Raw genomic sequence first — 11,093 nt, 5'->3', positions numbered from 1 at the left:
GAATCTTGGTCAAGCAGTCAGCGGTGCTCTCCTGCCTCTGTGTAATGTGTTGGACACTGAGAGAAGAAACTTAATATCTAACTTGATACTTCAAACAGGATTTCTTCACCTTCTGCACACGTTTCCATCTCACCTTGTGAAACTAGGTCAGCCTCAGGGTAACCTGAGGACTGACATCACCCTCAAAGACTCTTGTTTACTTCCTATTGCAACAACCCGTTTTATAAAGTATGTACAAAACATGGTTACAGATTACAGGTATTTTAAGGTCAGGGAGATGTTTTGTGAGATAGTTGCTGGTGTGAATACTGGGTGAATATGTGCGTGTGAATGTGGTTTTATCCAGTTTGTCTCTCAGACATCAGACATTAAAGCTTGTGAGACAACCCTGTGAAGTCACTCAGAATTGTCTCCATTACAGTTTTTCTCCATTGCTTTGGGTCATTTCACGAAACAGAAATGACATTCTCAAAACAACACGTGCAAACCTCCAAACCACTTGGCACTTGTTCACAACAGATTGGAATATCTCATTCCTTTAATCAAATTGCAATTGTATTAGCACATCCTTGCAATGACAAGTACAATTTCCAACAGCTTGCACAAATTTCAAATGATTTAGAACACCTTTGCAAACGGTTAGGTACAAATGCCTTCAGTTAGCCCAATTACCAATTGAACATATATTGCTGGTGAAAACTGACTGTCGCTTCTCAGTCAAGTGGTTGTTCTCTGCAGAACATGTTGGCATAATTTCATTGTTTACATCATCACCTGCACAATAGTTCACTCTACTGTCAAAATCGTACAGGCACATAATACCATGAAAAACATCATGGTATATACTGTAATAAGGATATCTTGGATCATTGGCTTAATTTTCAGGTGCAACTAGAACTTTAGTAATCAAGGTTGAGTTTCACACATCTGATCACCGCTCACACAGTAAGTTTACAGTTTGTCTCCATTGCTTTGGCTCATTTCACGAAACAGAAATGACATTCTCAGAGCTCTAAGTGCAATTGGCAAAATAGCCCATATGGTTCAGCACAACTACATAGATCACCTTCAAAAGGTCATATCTCACCCAAAACAGTTAACTCAAGTTTCAAAACCAAATCATTTTCTCATATAAATAGTCAGTGCCCCCAAAATGAAAATTTCCTTCTCGATTGCTGTGGCTCATCTCTCAAAATAACATAGATGGTTCAGCAAAACTCCATAGCACACCTGCAAAAGGTCATATCTCTCCCAAAACAGCAAACTCATCAGTCAAAACTAAATCCTTCTCTCATACAAATAGTCAGTGCCCCCAAAATGAAAAGTCCCTTTGGCATAGTTTAAACACTACAGGTCAAAATGTTTAGATGTTTTGTCAGTATGGCAGTGGACCATAGAAATATCCCTCATGTGCACATTTCAATCTTGGCTCAGTCCTTTGACACTGAATGGTTACAGTAGATGTTTTCTTTCCAGAATATTATGTGTATCAAACAGAAAAAAGATTTCTTCAAGGTTTCACATAAAATATGTTTATTGAACTCATACTGCCATGGAAATTGTTACAGTAATTGCCATACATCATGGTTACAGTAACAGAAAATGTGTACAGCACAATATACTACAACAATAAGCATATCAAACAATAAGCATATCAAAACTAAAATTTGGCATAGGGAGATATGACCTTTTGAAGGTGATCTATGTAGTTGTGCTGAACCATATGGGCTATTTTGCCAATTGCACTTAGAGCTCTGAGAATGTAATTTCTGTTTCGTGAAATGAGCCAAAGCAATGGAGACAAACTGTAAACTTACTGTGTGAGCGGTGATCAGATGTGTGAAACTCAACCTTGATTACTAAAGTTCTAGTTGCACCTGAAAATTAAGCCAATGATCCAAGATATCCTTATTACAGTATATACCATGATGTTTTTCATGGTATTATGTGCCTGTACGATTTTGACAGTAGAGTGAACTATTGTTATGATGTACACAATGAAATTATGCCAACATGTTCTGCAGAGAACAACCACTTGACTGAGAAGCGACAGTCAGTTTTCACCAGCAATATATGTTCAATTGGTAATTGGGCTAACTGAAGGCAATTGTACCTAACCGTTTGCAAGGGTGTTCTAAATCATTTGAAATTTGTGCAAGCTGTTGGAAATTGTACTTGTCATTGCAAGGATGTGCTAATACAATTGCAATTTGATTAAAGGAATGAGATATTCCAATCTGTTGTGAACCAGTGCCCAGTGGTTTGGAGGTTTGCACGTGTTGTTTTGAGAATGTCATTTCTGTTTCGTGAAATGACCCAAAGCAATGGAGAAAAACTGTAAGTAAAGTGACTCTAAAATGCAAGTCAAAGATGTTCCTAGTGTGGCATTGTTATACATATATATTTCTGATCCTATCCACATGGTGAACAGAAGAAATGTAACCACTACCATTCAGCAAAAAAACATTATTCTGTGTTATTGAAAGTGAAGCACATGAAATTTTATATTTTCCCTTGCATTGACCAAACAAAGCCTAGTTTTGTAATATAATGTCCAAACTGAATTAGGCCATTACAGATACAAAAAAACATATTTCCACCACAAATTAAACAAACAAGAAAATCACAAAACAAATTAACATAAATCAGATGATAAATATAAAATAATCATGAAATATATCAACATGTATATAATGATAGTATTCATTATTATTTTAAATTGAGATTTAGGTTTACAACACATGCAGTATAAAGGGACGTTAAGTTAATGCAACCTTTGAGGATTGGCTGATAATTGGGGCTGAAGCCACAGTGTCCCAGCAGCAGGTTTGTAGGACCCCTGGTCCAGCATCAGACATCAGTCCTGCTCTGTTTCCACAAGTTAGCTCCTCTGATGCTGCTGACAGGCGCGGTGCTGGGAAGCAGCCACCCGTGAAAGATGCTCTGTTTGCTGGGCCAGGACTCACGCTTGGCTGGGAGACAGCAGGGGACCGGGGGTCGCAGGGCCTGTGTGCTAACTAAAGTGCTGCTTTGGGACTCTGTTTTAGTGTGTGTGTGTGTGTGCTTGTGTGTGTGTGTGTGTGTGTGTGTGTGTGTGTCTCGATGATGCCCTGACGGGTATCCCTCTGTTTCACAATCCAGAGGAGATCAACAAAGCAGAGAAATTGAAGTGACAGAACCTGCTGCCCTGCCCCCATGGAGCCTCTCTGTCTCATGCACGCCCACCCACACACATGGAGTTTTGCGTCTTGACAGCTGACTTTGACAGTCGTCAGAGTCAACTCTTCCTCCATATATGTAGATCACAGGTCATTTACAAAGGGCACTACACACTGCTTTGTTTCCACTCAGCTCTGATCAGATGAAATGTCAAACTGTTTTTTGAGTGTCATATGATTTTGACTTTTCGCATGGAGAGTAGTGCAGTGTAGGAGCTATAGGGCTAAAGTGGAATTGCATTTGCTGCATATCGTACATGAGTTTGTATTCATCTATGATAACAATGCTGTGAATGTACAAACACTAAAAAGTGTGAACAGTCATATGCAAATGTGCAGCATATGTTCTTTCTGGCCAACACATCAGAGCATTCCCTGCTTAGTGTTTACAGAGCGGTAGATCCCGAGGCCAACGTCACAGTGTCAGCTCTGAACAGGCCCAGAGGGAGGTGAGGCTCAGACTGACAGCTCCACAGAGAGAAACACAGCGAGCACTGTCACAATCACCGCATGTCAGGTCTCCACCTCTGCCAGGGCTTAATGTCTGAGAGCGTGCAGGCGGGTCAGGGTGAGCGGTCACTCTGACACTGGGAAGGTCTGTATGTGTGTGTATATTTTGTGCGTGTGTTTTTTTGTTGTAACCTTAAAAAAACAAGAAGAGGGATGTTTTGAAAGTGAAATACCAATGAGGTTGACTTCTGCAGAAAGAGGAACTGTGGCTGTGTGGAGTTACTGGAAGAGGTGTTTCCCTTTCCAACCTCTAACTTCCTCATTTCTTTTTGTTTTGTCATTAGCAGTTCGCTTTTCATGTAATTGTGAGTGTGTTTTTGAGGAAAGGTCACGGCCCATGTGAGAATTCAACTGCTTTTTTTATAGAGTGCAGTGTAAGCTGAGAGAAATGTAGATAAATCTGTCTCTGAAGGCAGAAACACCTTAAAATGGCACATAAAACCCATCACTGTGTCTATATGCTGTCTCTATATACTGACTATTATGTACATGCTTCGTATAATCCACCTTGTATAATCAATCATTTCTTGCAGAAGCAAATAATATTGGAATAGTGCATTTCAGAAAAGAATATCTTGTGTATTTAAATAAGTTCAGGTTAAGTGTGATCAATGGATTCTTAAAAACAAATTATAAATTAAATCTTTGTGCACATGTCAGTTTAGATTTTTATTCTGCTGAAACAGAGTATCAATATGTTCAAGTATATGCAGACATAAAGCAGATGTGTAGATACAGTTTGCTGCAGAGGGTTTATTCATCTATTTTTACAATTCTTCTTCTTCTTCTTCTTCTTATTATTATTATTGTTATCATGCAAAGTACACAGGTATGTGCAGTACAACTCAATTATAACTTTGTTTTTGACATGTTGTCGCTGTCCAGGGAAAACTATTTACATTTATCAGATATAATGAAGGATTAAATGTTCCTCAACTCCTGAGATTATGACATATCAGAGCAGCTCGATCGATGGGGTAGAGATATCACATCACAGCAGTTTTATTTGAACTTCCTCTTAGATATCAGTCAAACATAACAAGCACTTGTTATTGGAACAACTTCCAACAGAGTATTCATTGTTGTATTTGTCGTACTATAGTAAAAGAATAGATGTTTTTCTAATTTTTCTTTTTTCGGGGTTCTCTCTTAAAATAAGGTATTGAAATTTTTTCATAATTATCATGGTGGAATATTATGACAAAGCCCTGAAGTGTACAATGTACATTCAACTTTACAGACATAGAGCAGGTGTGTTTTATTTTCATTTGGTTGGTGTGAAATTTACACCAGAAGAGGGCGCTCCAACGTAAGTAAAGTGCAGTTCTTCGACAGTTCACCATCACCTCAGTTCCACATAAAACATATTTAGTATCTGCAGAATAAACCTCCTCCACTGCACTTTGTTCATTAAGTGTATGAATAAATTGAACAAAGCGTTGGATTTGAAGCTGTGGTGGCAGCAGAAGAGAAAACGCACGTCCTTATCTCTTCCATCCAGAGGGGAATGTGGTCACTGCTGTATCTCTTCTCATTCTCGTCAAGAGGCTCCTTCCTTCCTCCTTTGACTGAAAAAGTGCCTGGTTTCTAAGAATTCATTCACAGCTTGCTTGCCACAGTCTGGCAGCCTCCCACACTGTCTTCTACACAAATAGGAAACAACGATATTCAGTGTTTGTTGGTTTAAACCTGTTTACTGTCCATACTGCACTTACACTTTCCCTTTGCATTCTGAATGAGGATGTGTTTCTCTCTTGCCATGTGTTTCAGTATATGGCAGAGGGACATGTCAGTGTTTCTCATCTCTCACTGAATTTATTTGACTGATTTGATCCTAACTTAGTTTTGGTTAGGAGAGGGTATGCATCTTTGAAATCCAGTATAATGTGGTGTACAGTACATTAACCCGCTAGTTGATTTATTTACAGTAGTGTCCTGCTCTCAAGAAGCACCGTGACTTCATACAGACAACACAGTCTGTTTAAACTGCTCTGGATTATGAGCGTCATTTTACAATATTTCCATGATGTACCCAGCTCTACAGGGACTGCTGGACAATAGCCTTTAGAGGGGGAAATCTTTGTCATCAATTAAAAAGTGTTTAGGCTCAGATAATGCTGAACAACCTCATTAACACTGCTGGGTGTCCATCTGCATTTGTGTGTCTGTGATAGTCCTTTGTGTGGGGAACTGCTGCTCAATATCTGACCTCTGTGACGTCGGCCGCAGATCACCAAAATCTGTTAAAATGGGTTGCTCCCCTTCTGATGCCAGGCTGCAGCATGTTTCCTTGGTAACAGAGGAGTATTGGCTGGCAGCCAGGCCCTGCAGTTTGGAGTCCCACCGCGTCGGTGCCAACCCAAATATACGCCCATCTCTCTCTCCCTCTCACACACACAGACTCGCTCCACTGCAGAGGAAGACACTTCGTTGTGCGTAAATGCACGCATGCCCACATATGGGCATACAGTCACGGCTGGAGAAGGTGAAATAAACACACATACACATACAATACATAGAAACAATGAGAATCAATAGTAACTTTCATGATCGCTGCAGGGAAATCGTGTTTTCTTCAGACATGTCAGTAAACAGCATGTTGCATCCATCCTCCTTAAAACTGTTGATTTACTGCCAAAGTCAAACAATCCCACCCTGATGTACCCACACCTAACCTCCAGTCATGCTGAGTGAAGCCCTTCTTTGGCCTGATGAATGGGGAATAATGAGCTAATAAACTAGCAGAGCAGCAGCACTGCTGTATGTTGTGACACAGAGAGAGAGAATATGTGTGTGTATGTCTGATCGGCCATGTGTAAATTCTAATTAGTCACATCTGTGGTGCGGGTGATATCTACTGTACAAGTACAGTTGTTTGTAGGTGCAGACATATGTGTGTGTGTGTGTGTGTGTGTGTGTGTGCATGTGTGTGTGTGTTTGTTTGTTTGTGTGTGTGTGTGTGCGTCTGTGTGCTGACGATGTTAAAGGAGTTGTCTCAGAGCTTGACGTCACACTGTCATGATAAATCTGCAGCAGCTTCACCACACGTCTCTTATCTCAGTAAATCCAGTGTCACTCCACTACCCCTTGCCAAGAATCGACACCACATGATATGCTGCTAAATCATTGCCTCCTTACAGTAAATAATAATGCCTAGGTCACAGAGCTCTGTGTTATCTCTAGGTTGCAACCCCTCCACTAAATGTTATACAATGTGCAAGCAAGCCGAGCCAATATTATTGAGAAACCCGAATTTCCCACAATGAGCAGACATTGGCGACTGTAGACAGAAATCAAAGCTCTTTTAACAGGAAGAATCTTTTAAGACCAGACTCAATGTGGACGGCCATCTGCCTCAACCTGTCGGCGTTGCTCACATGAATTCAGATAAATTAACAAACTGGTAGCCGATGCATTTTGGTTGATGTGTTCTGCCTCTTCAGCTCTCCACATGCACTGTTTACCTGTAGGTGACCAAATCCTGTTCAAATGGGATTGTTCAAACTATAAGCAGGAAAAATAAGGCTTTCTGGTCCCAAAACCTGGTCCCTCCCCTCATTCTGAATATTCACATGAATAATCTGTTAATATAGATTAGGTGACCACTAGTTTATAGCAGCTAGTATTAGCTAATGGTTAATAGATTGTTGTGTAAGTAAAGGGTGGGTATCCTTACCTGATTCCTTCTTCATTTTCTTCTACTGTCATGTTAAAGAATACAGTCAATAGTTCCAGGAGGATTACTCCATCCTTTGTAAGGTATCCTGCAACGGAAATGCTGCATCCATGAAATCCATGGTGTTGACAGATGTGGGTCGGGTGAAATAATGTTTGTGTGTGCTGATGAAAGTGCCAGTTTTGGGGTTTGTTAATAGGGTCATTCTTATAGGAGCCGAACAAGAGGTAACGTTAGCCCTGCTTTTCAACGCTGCCGCTCTTGGCCAGTAAAGAAATCAAGTTTGATGCTGAACTAACAACATTTCCACTAGATTGGTAAATAAAAAGCTGCTAATGCCAAACATGGCAAAGTATCGTGGATAGCAAGCACACCTACTGTATGCTCTAATTTACAATAGTCAGTTTGAATGAAGAGTCATATTCAAATATAACCTAAAACATGTCTTTAATTTCTGGAAACAAACACACTGTGATGTTGGTATCTTTTTTTGGAAACGCTATCTTTTCACAGAAATGCTTTGTCTTTCTGAGCTGCTTGAAGTTTACCTCCTGTGGTCATCCACTGAGAGGAGGAGGGGTTGCTTTGGAAAGAGGAAGGAGGGGGGATTCAAGAGTTTGAGATAAAGACGGCCACATGGCCAAACTCACGTGCATAATGAGGCCCCTGGTTCCATGTCAAACTTAGGCACATGTTGGTGTCCACACAGAACAGAGGTCTCAGAGGGGCCTCAGCTCAGCAGCTAACTCATGCTTGTGTGTTTTTGTGGAGGTGGTGGTAAGAGGCTATTTGCAACTTCGGATTCTGACACGTGTGTAGCTATACACAAATGCATATAGATATATACATAATATACAACAAAAAATTAGGCTGGAGCTCAAGCTTATGAGCAACAACCTGCCTCAATGGAAAATTCAGTTCATTCCAATGGAAACGTCTCAGTTGGTGGCAGCTTATTAGCTGAGTTGTGTATTGCAAAGTCATGAAGTTCTATCTAACCCCCACAGGTATAGTTTTTCGACATATTAGACTAAATGGTACGAATCTATCTTCTGAGTAACCTGTGAACTTATTGTCCTGTTAGCATCCCAGCTAACAAGGCTTCTAATTGATGAGAAGTGTAGGGTTTTTTGCAATGACTTATTTAATACATAGGAGTGAACAGCCCAGTGCAAAGAAAGTGGAAAGTTGGTGGTAGTTTTTTTCAAAAGACACAAAGATAAATTTTGCTCCGCGTCACTGGTGTGTCTGAGCGTTAGCTGCACTGAGCAGCATTACTTTACATTTTAGCATTTCTATTGTATATAAGCAGCTTCACATCACCTCGGCACGATTAAAGAAATGTTGAAAAGAAAATTTGATGGCCTTGCTTTTTTATGGCCTTAAATTTGATACGCAACTCCAATGGAGAGACAAAGGTCCGTGCTCTACAAGACACCCCATAACCTTAATGGTCCTCATCACATGCCTTCAAATTCACTTTGACCCCAATTCCATCATGCCCTTCCAGTTCTCTTTGGGAGCCCTGCGTCAGCAGTAATGGGATGTGACGGATGTTTGAGGGCAGGGCTGTGGGAGAAGAGGAGCTGGTGTGGTCCTGTGTCTGTACAGGCCATGGGAAGAGAGATGGGGTCCAGCCTACAAGCCTCCCTCCTCTCTCTCTCTCTCTCTCTCTCTCTCTCTCTCTCTCTCTCTCTCTCTCTCTCTCTCTCTCTCTCTCTCTCTCTCTCTCACACACACACAAACACACACGCACATACATCTTCTCTTACACCTTCCAAGGATTTTTGTACACCCTCCTCTCCTCACTTTCCCAAGCTTTGATCTATCTCCTACTTCTTGCAATCTCACCCATAATCTCGTCTTGTCCTCCCTCCTCCTCTTGACCTACCTTTGTATTTGCAATGGTTTCTACTTACGGGATCTGCCAGAGTCAGAGCCGTGGAATGTTGCCTGGCAGCCTTGTCCCGCCTCCTCCTCCTTTGGCATTCCCATGCTGGGTCATTGTGGGTGGGATTGAACGAGCGGGGGTCACAGCCAAGGAAGTGAACTAGGAAGTTTTCACAAGAGTTGAGCTTCTTCTACGTGCAGCCAAGACCCTGTAGAACCCTCATTCACTGCAGCCCTCCTCTGCTTGTCCCCTCCAGGCCTCCATGACTCATTGAGCTTAGGATGTGTTAACATTAAATTTTCTTTCCTTTGTAGAGCCATTAAAAAAAATAAGTTGCTATGAATGATTATCCTTGTTGACAAACCTTCCCCAATAGATTTTAAGAAATATCTATTTCTTATTTTGTTTTGTCGCTTGGGAACAACTTTTGCCGGCCACACAGTTAGCTAGCTAGTTTGTGGACATGAAATGTTCCTCCATTTGAAGTTAATTATCATGACAAGTCCAGTCCAAACAGAAAGAACAGTTTATTTTCTTTTTGGGCTGTATATTTCAAAGAGACCCTGGCTTCATGTGGCGGTCACGTTTCTTTTTGGTTTAATGTGGGAGGACGAAACCATATCTTACATGAGGTGGGGGCGTATACACACACACACACACACACACACACACACATTGGTTTTGTGGCTCCAGAGGCCGGCTTCTCTGAAAAGATCTGTGTGTGGCGGGGCCTTTCTCCTCCGGATCCTTTGTGTCTCATCCAAGGAGAGCAAGTTCACAGGGACACAAAGAGACTGGAAAAGGAGGGAAAGTGAGAGTTGGCAGTTTTTTTTCCACCCTTTCTCCTCAACGCTTCTTTCTTTTTTGACTTCAAAGGCCACTCTCTGGTAGTTGAATGGCCATCATGATTCCCGTTCATCCAATTAAAAAAAAAAGGCTTGTGGTTTTTTGTCATGCACACTCTGCTTTGTTAGTTATGATGAGGAGATAAAAAGATGACACAGACTAATATGCCACAGTGATACAACATGATTTGACAGACCTGCAGCGACTGTGGCTTCATCCTGAGTGAAACTGCACAGTGTGTGTGAGGCAGCGGTTCATCTTAGGTAAGAGGGCAGCAGCCCACACCATAATCTTGTTGTTCTTGGAAACATGAAGCATTTGTACATTAAAATCATCCTATCCACTTCTGTGCTCTTCCCTTCTTGCTATCTAGTTACATAGAAAATAAATAAGTACTTCCTACTATGGGGAAAAAACGCCACTAAAATACACACACCATCTGCTAATGCTCCATTTAGCTTTCCAAGAAAGAAAGCCATCTTGGAATAGAAACGCCAAGCGGATGGATCTGTGTTTACATTATTGTCTGGCTGAGTGGTGTCTCTTATCAAATATGCTCCCATTAGTGCTAGTCAGTCTCATATCCTCACGTGCACATTTATGGATACACTCTTATCTAAACGCGCACCAACACACACAGGAAGAAAATGCATGCAACTAAATTGACAGTTTCATGTTTCAAAGTGCTTGCACACACACACACACACACATATGCACACACACGTATAGACACACATACACACACTCACTCACCACAACATTGCCCGTGTGGTGTTAAAGGACCATTTTGTCCTGCACTTGTTGCTAATGAGTGGTTGGGAGATGGGAAGCATTTCCTCCCTGGCTTTTTGTTTCCACAGTGGCCATTAAGGCCCTCATCAATCACTGGATCACAGGCTGAAACCCTCCACTGTCGCTGATGGCTGGCATTAGATCCAAAGCACCCCTCTTT

Source organism: Pleuronectes platessa, chromosome 6 (genome assembly GCF_947347685.1).
Source record: "Pleuronectes platessa chromosome 6, fPlePla1.1, whole genome shotgun sequence".
Lineage (NCBI taxonomy): Eukaryota > Metazoa > Chordata > Actinopteri > Pleuronectiformes > Pleuronectidae > Pleuronectes > Pleuronectes platessa.
This window is presented reverse-complemented; position numbering follows the sequence as displayed.